This window comes from Cupressus sempervirens, chromosome 5 (genome assembly GCF_028749045.1).
Source record: "Cupressus sempervirens isolate cs-2001-9-10 chromosome 5, ASM2874904v1, whole genome shotgun sequence".
NCBI lineage: Eukaryota > Viridiplantae > Streptophyta > Pinopsida > Cupressales > Cupressaceae > Cupressus > Cupressus sempervirens.
The window spans coordinates 25,388,587-25,402,715 of record NC_143122.1 but is presented as its reverse complement, the minus strand read 5'-3'; positions in this window follow the sequence as shown (position 1 = coordinate 25,402,715).

Here is a 14,129-nt window from a genome sequence, read left to right as displayed (position 1 = left end):
AGGGGATCTAGTCATGGTACACTTACGAAAAGAAAGATTTTCAGCCGATACTTACAACAAGTTGAAAATGAAGAAATTTGGCCCTTGCAAAATTTTGAAGAAACATGACTCAGGAAATGCATATGAGGTGGAGATGCCAGATGGTATTCACATTTCTCCTATTTTTAACATTGCAAACTTAACAGAGTATCATGATGATGGTGCTGATGAGGAGCTGGTGTTAGAGCCATGTCCAATTCCTACTTCTACGAAGGAGGAGATAGAAGACAATCTAGATCATTGTGTGGTTAGGAGTACCAGAAATAGGCAATATGAAGAGTATTTGGTCAAGTGGAAGGGATGGCCGATAGAGGACTCAACCTAGATTTTAGCAGCTAAGGTTTCCCATTTGGGATTTCCTCTACCATTCATAAAGTGATAGGGTCACTTTTCAATCTACGCTAGGTGTCTGATGTAGGAGCATCTAGAGGTATAAGGGCAATCCTGTGTTACCCAAAAAAATGTACTTAGACTTAGTTTCTGTTTCATGTGTTTTCATTTTTGGATACCCATTTGGGTCAAATAAAGGGTCCAACTCTCACAGTTCCACTATCAGTGTTCTAGGATAGAGTATTTGAACACCTTGGGATATGTGTAAATGCCAAAAAAATAGGAGTATGTAATTGGGCCATCATTTTGGTAAACTAGAAGGTGTAAATTGGTCAGATGAATGTAATTGTAATTTAGAGCATTCCAGAAAAAGAATCAGGTCAAAAGGCCCCACAGTTTGAAAGTCATTGCATTTTTTCGAGTTTTGGAGACCTTCTAAGAGTGCTTCAAAGTTAGGTTAGGGGCATTAAATGACCTTGAAAAGGGCCAAAAAATGGGGGACAAGTGAAGCTGATCCATATGGCTATAGAGCTCTTTGAGAGCTTTCCAAAAATGTAAACAGTTCGTCAATCGGAGCTACGGTTCAAAAGTTATGCCTCCCAGAAGTTCGATTACCATTTTTGGATTCTTCTAGATTTGCACCAACTTCTAACGCGGCTTCTAGTGCCTTCTACTTGGTTGGTGGATGCCTAATAGCACTTTCTAGAATGTACTCCTAGTCCTTAACCCTCTGAGGTCTATTTAAGGACATTTTTGGCATTGTAAAAGGCAGTTAGGAGTGGAGTTTGAGAGGAGGTACCGAAAGGAGAAATTATCTCTAGATTTATGCTATTGTAAGCCCATAGGGCATGTTTTGAAGCTTATTTTCTCTGTACTGAATATACTAGCTTATTTTCATAGTTAATACAATTTCCCTTTTCCTGTTGTGTCCATTTTGTGCCTGGGTTGTGTCCTCATCAATTCCTCATTCTGTGTACTAGTGACAAATGCCAATGGTATTATCTCATGTGTCAGGGACTCAGGCTTATTCAAAATCTCTGTAATCTCAAAAATTTCGTCCTCTAAAGCACAAAATTTAGGCCTAGTACTCCTCATCAATTCCTTTTGGAGCCACTTCAAGATGCATTCATCTGAAGACCTTCTTCTTGAAGATGAAGAGGTGTGTTCTACTACCTCCTTCCCCTTATCGCTCCTTGGAGTTGTTTCCTATTGCGAGGGCTCCTATTTTGTGACCTCTATTTTAGTGGACCTAGTAGTTTGCACCTTAGTGTCTTGAGAAGGTGGATGAGAATATTCCACCATTTGTTCCTCCCTTGACACTTCACCAGTGGTCCTTTGTTCTAGTTCTTCTTCTTGTGATGGTTCCTTCTAAGCTAGTTCCTCTTCTCAACTTTGGGGCAGGGGGTAACTGAGCCCTTATCTGCGATTGTGACTTGTGGTGTAGATGGAGGAGCAAGATCAGGACCATATGAATCTGGCAACATCTGCATCCAGTCTTCTAATTGAGGTTGACCTATAGGGGTATCCTTGATCTTATCCCCAACTAATTTTGTACCGACCAACGTAAAATCAAAATCTAACATTTTGAAAACATCATCACCATCTTCATCCTACTCGTCCACCCACTGTTGTACTTCATCTTACAAAGAAGAGACTTCCAAGGGTCCTATTGGGGTGGATGGCAATATGCCCATGGCACTTTTTGTCTTTTCTATTTCCATGGCTCTAGCTAGCTAGGTTCTTTTCTATAGAGGTAACTATTCTTCTTCATCTATCTCATCTTCCCCTTTTAAAATGGTTTTAGGAATAGACAGACAAGGCACCATTCTCCTAGTCACCCTTTGCCTTTTCTTCATTTGGATCTTGATCCTCTTTGGTTTTGTGGAGGCAGAAGGGGATGTTGGCTCTTCCTATGAAGGAGGAATAAGAACTTTTTGACTCTCTTCTTCTTCTAATTGGGTAGGCATAAAGGGAGGAAATTGAGGGTCATCCTAGACTTGAGAAGCTCCAATATCCTCAAACCCTTGTATGCTCTATTCCTCTTGTAGAGGAGATACTTGCACCTCACCCTGCTCTATTTGAATTCTCTAAGTGGAGGTCCTCTTCCTCTTGTTCTTTCCCTTCCTCTTTGGAGGATGATAGTATCCAACCAAGAAGTCAAGTTGGTATACTATCTTAGGCTTGATGGGAGACTGGGCCGCAAAGGTAGGAACTGTGACTTTCCTCCCTCTACCTCTCTCAAGGTGGGCTTGAGCATGGAAGATAACTCTGTCAGGTATTGGATCAAGTTGAAAGGGCTTCTTGATCTAATCCTTGGTCATTCTGACTACATGTCTTGTCCATTGATTAATATCATTTCCCTCTTCCCCGTCAACCTTGACATTTATGATGGGCCTCTCTCCTATTTTGTTGAGTTGAACATGAGGTGCTGTAGCTCCCATGAATCCCATTGCCTTATTTCCTCTAGAATGTTGAGCTTGAAAGCCTTCTCTGCTATATACAAAGTCATCCTACAATAGTCCCTTATGCGAACATCGTAGTCATTTGTGGCATTCATCCAATGATCTTCTATGGCATATTCATGATGGAACTCCCTGCTAGCCAAGCTCTCCACTCTCCCGATAATATCAAAGTAGAGACTAGATGAGTTGTACTCCTCAAGTGGATAATTCTCCCATTTCCACTCAAAAGATGGAATATTTTGCTTTTGTTTCACTTGGTATGGTCCAATGACTAGGGGCCATGTTCAACAGGGTCTCCTTTGTCTCTTCACCCTTTCATATGTAGATTCAATTTGCTAGGAAATCTCTAATAGCACTAGCTTGTCACTTAGATATTTAGGGAGCTTCTTGGGGTTGATAGTTGCACCAGCTACCCACACATATGTGAATGTCTTGAATTGGATGAAGAAGGCATCAAGAGCTGTTATCTTTGCTTTTGCTTTGTCAGATAACCTTTTTGCATAATCACCTTTAATGAATCAAATGATCATGAAGATGAATGCATCATTCATGATTCTATATTCCTTGCTCTATGCCGAGAGCTTCTTTCTCACTAGTTGATGGTAGAAAATATATGGCCATGCATAAGGATCCTGCATACTACCTCTCTTAAACAAACTAGAGTAGTTTGTTGCCCTTGATACAAGAAAATACACCATGTAAGAAGTCATATAGAATGTCTTCTTCTCCTTAACTACTCCCAATTGCTCACACAAGTTCTCACTTAGTGTGGTTGCCTAGTCCAATGACATCCTTGCCATCTTGATTGTCTCAATGATGTTGACCATGAAGGCACTGAGGTGGCTAGCTACTTGTAAGCCCATGACCCTGCTCAAAATGATAATGGAACTCTTTCATGTATCCTCTAGTCATGTCTACCTTCACTATGATCTTTCTTGAAGGAGTCTTCTCAATGATGTAGGAGGATTAGATGATTTCCATCGCCTCTTTCTGGTGTTCCTTGTACCATCTCTCTGCTACTTTGTATGAGAGTCTAATGAATTGATATACCCTTGGGAGGTGGAAGACCCTCTCATTATTGGCAAGTCATAGGTCTAAAGAAATTTCTCCAGTTACACTCTTGACCACTCTCTCTTTAGAAACAAAGTGTTGTGCCAGAGTGATGATCAATTTTGGTGATTGCACTGATATGGGATGCAAAGCTGCACTCACCAACCCAAAACCTATCAAGGCAGATATTAGTGCAGATCTCTCACTAGGCTTATTGCAAATTCTAAGAAAGTCACCTAGGTCTGTATGTCTGAGGTTGGTATCTTTGATTTTTGCATGATCGTCGTGGTACCTTGATTTTGATGGTACACCTTGAAACTTGAATATGATGGACTTGGGTGTCATTGTGAATGTGGATGACTTTTAAGCTCTACACATCACAAGAAAAGGAATGTTTATCAGCTCAAAAGACAAAAAACTTGGAAATTAAAAAGAACACGAATACCTTAAATTTCACTAATGAAAGAAAATAAAATAAACAAAAATGAAATGCCAAATTTGGGTGATTTTATTTATTTTTTAGATCTATTTTATTATATTCTTGTTTATTTTTAATTTTTTTTTTTACTTTAAAATTTTTTAAATTTAGCTTTAAGGTTTTGGGGGGGTGAAGAAATGCATGGGTGCACAAAAAAATAGTGTGCACAGGGGCACGTTGGTGCATGGTGTGGTTAGGGCTTGCAAGGCCCCACAATGGAACTTTGTGGAGTACATGCAACACAAGAGAGCATGTGTGTACATTTTTTTGGATGTGCTTAGTTCCATTAGCCATGGCAAAGTGGCAGTTTATGTGAGGCGGTCACACCATAGGCATAGAGTGCATGTAGTGGTGTGGGGGACTCAATGTGAGTGTGTCATATGCATAGTGCACGGTGCTAGTTTTTCATGGGTGCATGACATCGAGTTTGGGGTGTGTAACATTGAGTTTTCATGCTATGTAGCTCCAAGTTTAGTGGCATGTTGTACATCGCACAAAACAAAATTTGAACACAACTTATGTACTGTGCATGGTGATGCAAGCTCCTCAAACACAATGTAAAAAAGAATGTTAAGTTGTTGTGGGGGAGTAAGGGGGGTTTAATAATCCTCATAGACATGTGAGGTGCATGTTACACCCCTACGTGGGTAAGCAGGTGCATAGCATAGACCTCATGGGTCGTGCGTGCATGAATATGGTGTGCTCTCTATTTTTTTCTTAAATTTAATATTATAATTTTAATATTTTTGAATTCTATATATATATATATATTCTATCTTTTCAATTTTCTAATTTCTTTTAATTTTAATTTTTTAATTTTTTGGTTTTTTAAAATTTTCAATTTTTTAAATCTTTTATGATTTCTTGACTCTAACATTTTCTCAAACCTCAAATTGTGAGTTTAGGAGTCCAAAAAAAATTTGGGGGTCCCCATTCTAAGAGAATGAGGCTTGTGTTGTGGAACCACAACAGTAACTAGTTGCAATTGGTGGTTTTTTCCAAATTGGGTTTCCATATTAAATCTTGGTGTCAAATGTGTTCATGCTATTTATTTTTATGTGTTTACAGCTAAGTTAAAGTAATAGTAATCATAGATAACATCTTAATTTTTACAATCTAAGTAATTATCAATCAAATATAATGTTTATTGAGTTACAACATTTCTTTGTTTGCCAAGCATCAACAATATTTAGTTCTTAGAGTTTATTTTGTATTGACATCTAAGGGATCTGGGATTTATTTTTGTAGTAACTAATTCATCCTTCCCCTCTTAGTTACTCCTCTTATATTTCAAACAATTGGTATTAGAGCTTTGGTGCTTATAGAGATGGTTTCAAGGACCTAAGGTAAAGATCAAGATGTCTTATAGAATAGAGATTCCCAAGTTAAAAATAGAAAATTTTGCAGCATGGCAAGGAATTATGAGGTTACATTTGGCTACCATCAGTGATTTAGGTTATAAATATCTTGATGATGAATACAAGGCTCCCACTAGAAGATTATTAGTTGAAGATATTGCTGAAAAGAAGAATCATAACATCATGATGATTGATATTGCATCTACTCCTACTGAATTTGATGAAGTAGAAGACTGTAAAATAGCTCATGAAATGTGGACCAAACTAAAAGACATTTATGGAGGAGATGACAATGTAAGAAGTGCTAAGGATGAAAGTCTCAGAGGTTATTTTGATTAGATGAAAATGAGAGAAGATGAAAACATTGCAAAATATGCAGAAAGAATCAAAGTAAGTGTGATTGCAATCAAAGAATTTGGATAGGACATTGATGACAAAACTACTGTAAGCAAGGTACTTAGAACTTTTCTTCCTATTAATGAAGAGTTTATACTATCCAAGAGATGAGATGTGATCCAAATAATAAAATATCTTTGGATGCTCTAGTTGGAAGATTGATAGCTTTTGAGTTGGATAACTTTGATAACTATGTTCCTAGCTCAAAAGGTATTGAGTCTGCATTTGAAGCTAAACTCTCTCTCTCTCTCTCTCTCCCCCCCCCCCTCTCTCTCTAAAGAGTATGAAATCAAAGTCTAGTCAATGAAGAAGTGAAGAAGAAGAAACAAAAGAAAGTTCATACAATGATCTTGATGTTGTTGAAGCCTTACTTGCAAGGATGTATTCCAAAGGCAGAGGAAAGTACAAAGGTAAAAGTCCCCTTATCTACTTTTCTTGTGAAGAAGTGTTCACATTTCTACAAAGTGTCCAAATAGAGAAAACAAAGATGAAAATAAAAGCAATAAGCAAAAAGGCAAGAAATATTTAAAGAACTACAAGAACTATAAGGACAAAGGTAAGAAATTTTGTTTTATGACTAAAGATTCTAATAACAGTGAAGATGAAATGGTATATATTGCAGTAAAGGATGAATCTAATTATGAAGGAGATAAAATGATACATGGATTATTGATAGTGGCTATTCACATCATATGACTAGAGATAAAACAAAATTTAAGCACATGGAATATTATGATGGTGGTAGTGTGAGATTTAGAAAAAATGAACCTTATAAGATAAAAGGAAAAGGATGTATTTCTTTGACTAAAGAACTTTTATGTGACAATGCTTATTGGGTTGAAGGATTAAACCATAATCTACTGAGTGTGGCACAATTGAATAACATCATATTCAAGTTAGAATTTATGAATGGATAGGCCAAATTACTAGATGGTAAATGGAATCTAGTTGGATTTGGCAAGCAAACAAAAGGTAATCTATTTTATCTTGATCGAAATGAAAGTTCATGTTTTATTTCTCAAGTAGAAGAAATTTGGTTATGGCACAAAATATTATGTCATGTAAAATTTGATAATATGGTTTTAACATAAGCAAACATAGAAGAGTAAGATGCATTCCTAGTTTGAAGAAACCTAATATGGGTCATTGCAAAAATTGCCAAGTTGGTAAGATGGGAAAGACTAGTTTCTAAAGTAAGAACTATCAGTCAGAAGAAGTCTTAGAACTTGTGCATAGAGACTTATGTGGACCAATTGGAATAGAAAATTACAATAGAGATTTTTTTTTCATTCTTTTTGTTGATGATAATTCTAGAATGATGACTGTAATATATCTAAAAAGAAAATCAAAAGCTTTTCAAAAGTTCAAGTGGTATTTGGCAAGAGTAGAAAAAAAAACTGGAAAGAGATTGAAATGTTTAAAATTAGACAAAGGTGGTGAATTCATCTCTAATGAATTTAATAATTTCTGCATTGAAAGAGGGATCAAAAGACAAGTAACAACCCTTGGTACACCTCAATAGAATGGCATAGTTGAAAGAAGGAATAGATCCATCATGGATTGTGCAAGACCATTGATGATAGAAAAGAATGTTGCAATCAAATACTGGAAGGAAGCAATCAACACTACAGTTCAACCCTGAATAGAGTACAACTAAAGAAAGATTCAAACCAAACTCCTTATCAACTATGGTATAGTTACAAACCTAATGTAGGTTACTTTAAAGTATTTGTTAGTGAATGTTATATCTTGAAAGAATCTAGAAAAGGAAAATTTGATGTCAAAGGTGATGAAGGCATTTTTTTAGGACACTTACAAAAGTAAAGCATACAAATGTTTGAATTTGTCTACTCATAAAATCATAAAAAGTGCACATGTGAGAATTGATGAGTTTGCACAAAGAGTGAAGAAGAAAGCAATAAAGAGCCAGAGAATTATAGAAGATTTTCTTACTATGAACTCGATACTCTAAAAATCTATCTAAAAAAAGGAAGCTTCACTCCTTGAGTCCCCAAAACCTCCAATATTTACCGAGTTGCAAATAGAGCAACCCAAGTCACATTCTAAAGGATCTGAGTCATAGTTAGAGGCTATCGAGCTAGTTCAAACCGAGTCTGAAGGACCTAAGTCACAGGCAGTGGGACTCAAGCTTGATACTAAAGTTCATGATGAAACTAGTGGAACTCATTCCAAATCCAAAGAAACTATGTTAGCAAGATATGTTAGAAGGCATCATGCACCCGATTAGATCATTGGAGACAAATATGATGGAATAATGACAAGAAGAAATTTAAAAGGTACATGTTGACTTGCTGAATTTGAACCTAGAAACACTAAAGATGCATTGGAAAATGAAATTTGGGTTGAAGCAATGAATGAAGAAATATAACAAATAGAGAAGAATAAAACCTAAACTTTGTTCCTAGACCCAAGGATAAAAATGTAATTGGCACAAAGTGGATGTTTAGAAACAAGCTGAATGAAGATGGAAGAGTTTCTAGAAACAAAGAAAGATTGGTGTGTAAAGGCTATTCTCAAGAAGAAGGTATTGATTATGGTGAAACTTTTACTCCTGTTTCAAGATTAGAATGTGTTAGAACTTTACTTGCATATGGAACACATAGAGGATTTAAAGTGTATCAAATGGATGTTAAATCTATATTCTTGAATGGAATTCTTGATGATGAAGTCTACATTAAACAACTAGAAGGTTTTGTAGATCCTACCAAAAGAGACATTGTTTGCAAGTTGCATAGGGCATTATATGATCTCAAGAAAACTCTTAGATCTTGCTATAAAATAATTTATAATTACTTGATATAGATTGGCTTTCAAAGAAAAAAAGATAACAATAGTCTATATATCAAAGGAGGACCATACAAGAAGATTGTGTTGGCAGAAATATTTTTTAATGGCACACTATTTATAGGAAATGATAACTAGTGCAAAGCATTTTCAAAAGAAATGAATACATAATTTGAGATGTCTATGTTTGGAGAGATAAAATTCTTTCTTGGATTATAGAGTTAGTAGAAGAAAAATGGTATCTACATTACTTAATCAGGGTATATCAAGGAGATACTAAAGAAATTTGGAATGGAATATTCAAGACCAGATGGAACCCCTATGTCTACTAGACATAAGCTTTCCAAAAATGATTGATATTGGAGCATCCAAAGGTATAAGGGCAATCTTGTGTCACCCAAAACAATGTACTTAGACTTAGTTTTTGTTTCATGTGTTTTCATTTTTGGATACCCATTTGGGTCAAATAAAGGTTCCAACTCTCACAGTTCCACTATCAGTGTTCTAGGTTAGAGTATTTGAACACCTTGGGATACATGTAAATGCCAAAAAAAAGGAATATGTAATTGAGCCATAATTTTGGTAAATTAGAGGGTGTAAATTAGCTAGATGAATGTAATTTTAATTTAGAGCATTCAAGAAAAAAGAATCAGGTCGAAAGGCCCCATAGTTTGAAAGTTATTGTAGTTTTTCATTTTTTGGAGACCTCCTAATAATGCTTCAAAATCAGGTTAGGGGCATTAAATGACCTTGTACAAGGCCTAAAAATGGGGGATTAGCAGAGCTGGTCCATAGGGCTATAGAGCACTTTGACAGCTTTCTGGAAATGTAAACGATTCGTCAATCGAAGCTACAGTTCAAAAGTTATGTCTCCTAGAATTTTAGTTACCATTTTTGGATTCTTCTAGTTTTGTGCCAACTTCTAACGCGACTTCTAGAGCCTTCTACTTGGTCAGTGGATGCCAACTAGCACTTTCTAGAATGTATTCCTAATCCTTAACCCTTTGGGGTCTATTTAAGGACATTTTTGGCATTGTAAAAGGTAGTTTAGAGTGGAGTTTGAGAGAAGGTATTGGGAGAAGAATTTATCTCTAGATTTATGCTATTGTAAACCCATAGGACATGTTTTGGAGTCTGTTTCTCTGCACTAAGTGTAATAGCATATTTTCATAGTTAATAAAATTTCCCCTTTCCTACTGTGTCCATTCTTTTCTTGGGTTGTGTCCCCATCAATGATGATTCCAAAGAAGTAGATCTGACCACATATAGATCAATGATTGGAAAATTGTAGTATGTAGTGCATACAAGGCTTGATATTACATTAGCAGTCGATATGGTGGCAAGATTCTTAGGAAATTCCAGAGAAAATCACATGATGGCAATCAAGAGAATCATGAGATATCTAAAAGGTACTAAAGACTATGGCTTGCGGTACAAATTTGTAGGCAATTTGGACTTGAAGGTATTCATTGATGCTGATTGGGAAAGAAGTCTTGATGATAGAAAAAACACTTGTGCTAGAGCATTCTTTCTTGGTAAAATACTAGTGTATTGGACAAGCAAGAAACAAAATTGCATCTCTCAATCCATAGTAGAGGAAGAATACGTGGAAGCAACAATTAATTGTTCTAACATTTTTTGGTTTAAACAACTCTTGGAAGGAATGAAGATAGAGATCAAGGATCCAGTAGTCATATAGTTTGATAACACTAGTGCAATCAATATATCAAAGAATTCAATGATGCATACCAAAAAAAAGTAGATTTCTATAAAATATCACTTCTTAAGAGAATTGGTGCAAGATAAAGAAGTCAAATTGGAATATATAAATACAAAGAGAAAATTGTAGATATATTCACCAAGCCATTACCTAAAGATACATTTCTATATCTAAGAGGTGAGCTAGGGGTCATTCCCCTATTTAAAGCTCACTAAATAAAGTTTAGTGATGTATGAATCAAAGTATGTTGAAGATCAATCAATTGGTGCAATATTGATAAGGGTATATTGCAAATGAATCAATACTTGAGGTACATTGGTATTAATAGAGTTATTGTCTTTGGCATGTGTTGTCAAAGAGGGAGAAGTTTACTGTCATATCTCATAGAAATTTTAATTATAATGAAGAGGAATCTTGCTGTATGAGGGAAAAGTTTGATATTAGAAGAAGTTGTTGCAAATAGAAATTTTCTAATAGAGGGAGTTCTTATGGATGTGAATCATAATGAAACTAATGATATGTTCCTTACTTTATTCTTGTTCCAAAAATTTCATTGCATTATGGCATGTTGTGTTTTCATCAATGCGAAAGAGGGAGATTTTTGGATACAATTGATTAATTGTGTATTATCTTTGATGTTACACAAATTTCATATCATTATCATTTAGTATGTGATAAGAACACTCAAGAAGTAAAGACAATTTTTTATGTCTACTAAGTACTCCAAATTTTGCCTAGTTCAAATGGCAGTGTATGATGAGTTCACTCATATGCCAAAGGAAAACTTACAGAAGATGAGTGTTTACCAAGCTCACTCATTTAATGAAGGAGATATTGGATGGAACTAGTCTTAACTAAGCTCAGTTGGTCAGCAAAGGAATTTTGCAAATATGCAATGTTAACCAAGTTCACTTGGTTAACAAAAAAAAAATATTTCTATGTTAGAGTCTACCGAGTAGGGTCAGCTAACGAAAGATTTTCTTGTTTTGGTATATTGAGTTTAATTGATTTATCTATTAGTTCTAGATAACTAAGAAGATGGGTATAAGTTATTCTAAGTTGTATTTTAGTTTACTTGGAAAAATGAAAGATATAAGGTCAAGTTGAGAAATCAAAAATGTGTATGAAAGTGTGAATGCATGGAAGATTTTGAAGATCTAATGATGTAGTAAGGAAGCAAATCAGAAGGATAAGCAGAATATCCTTGTCAAGTTGAAAAGATATATTCAATTAGGAAGGATCAAGTACAAACTAGAATAGAGATCTATAATAAAAAATTTAGTTGCATTAGAAATCAAGTCATCTCATTGTTACTCTAACCATTGTAGTAGTGATCTAAATCTTTTAATAGAGTTGGCTTAACAACTATTTGTAAATCCTCTAACAAGGTGGCTGTTCTATTGAATTGTCTAAAGACCTCTAACAAGGCCACTCCTAACTAGGTGATTAAATCATCTAACAAGGTCACACCTAATAGTGTGTTTTGTAACCTTTAATAGGGTTGGCTCCTAATAGGGCTCACTTTAGAAGAGTGAAAATAGTAACTAGTTGTAATTGGTGGTTTTTCCTAAATTGGGTTTCCACATTAAATCTTGGTGTCAAATGTGTTCATGCTATTTAATTTTATGTGTTTGAAACTAAGTTAAAGTAATATTAATCATAGATAACATCTTAAGTTTTACAAGCTAAGTAATTATCGAGAAAATATAGTGTTTACTAAGTTACAACATTTCTTTATTTGCTGAGCATCAATAGTATTTAGTTCTTAGAGTTTATTTTTTACTAACATCTAAGGGATATGAGATTTATTTTTGTAGTAATTGATTCACCCCTCCACTCTTAGTTACTCCTCTTATATTTCCAACATGAGTTCCATGGAGGCATAGGTTGGATTGACAAGGACACATATTAGTCAGTTATCTAGCATGATGCAAACATTCATAGCCTAGATGATACTAAGGCCACCACCTTTACCTTGCTTAAACCATCTTCCTTTTTCCATATAGTAGGGGTAGTGGGCCATCCTTGTTAGGCTCCATCCCTCTAGTAGTCTTGTTAGTCGAAACATAATTAGGTAGGCCATCCCTCTCTGCATTTTACTAGTCAAGTGGCCCTAGAAATTCCTAGGACACAACCTACAATTATAGAAAATTAGATACCTCAAGAGGGGAGGAGTGCCCACTAGGGAGCAGGCACCTCCTGATTAGTCACAGATAGATAGAGCATGTCATGAGACATAAACATTTTGTATGGTATGTATCAACTCACCAAATGTATCATTAACCTTTTGATACATGACTATTCAGATTGATCTTTTCACATTTATGTTTATGTGCTATTGTTGGTAGCTTTATTTTAGTAGGCTTTACATTATAGATGTCATAGATGATGTCCATGTGATGTGATGGATATGTTTACCTTATATGCATATGTTTATGTGATTCTGCTGATGTTTGTATATGTCAATGTAATGTAGATGTTTTAATGCTTATCATGTGTAGATGAATAGATGTGTATTTAGGAATGACATGAAAGGTAATGGATAAAAATAAGAAGTGAAATAAATATAATGTATGAACGTTATGTGATAAGTATAAGAAAATGAGAGAAGAAAATGAATGAAAAAGTGATAAAAGGAACGTAATGAACTATGATAAGATGAAAATGTTAATAAAAATAATATGGAAAGATGGAATAAATAAAATGATGTAGATGTAGAAATATGCCATAGAATGTGATAAAATTATCATGAGATTAAAATGATGTAAAACGAAAAGATGAATATGCCATGAAATGTCATAAAGTGAACATAAGATGAAAATGAAATAATGTAAGATGAGAACATGCAAATGCAATGAAATGTGAGATGAAAATGAATATAAATGAGAATGAGAATATTAATATGCAATGTAATTTAATAAAATGAACATGACATGAGAATGAAATGACATAAAATGAGGACATGAAAATGAAACAAAATTGGATAAAATGAACATGAGATGAGAAAGAAATGATGTAAAATGAGAACATGAATATATAATGAAATGGGAAAAAAATGACTATGAGATGAAAATAAAATAGGATGTAAAATGAAAACATGAAAATGCACTAAAATGTGATAAAATGAACATGAGATGAGAATGAAATATGATGTAAAATGAGAACATGAAAATGCAATGAAATGTGATAAAACGAACATGAGATGAGAATGAAATGATGTAAAATGAGAACATGAAAATGTAATGAAATTGGATAAAATGAAAATGAGATGAGAATGAAATAATGTAAAATGAGAACATGAAAATGCAATGATATTGGATAAAATGAACATGAAATGATGTAAAATGAGAACATGAATATATAATGAAATGGGAGAAAATGTTAGAATATATAGTCCATTGATATAACTGAGGGGAGGGGGGGGGGGGGCATGAATTAGTTATAAAAATAATGTCACCAATAAAAAATTTAAACAATCTTAACCATATTGG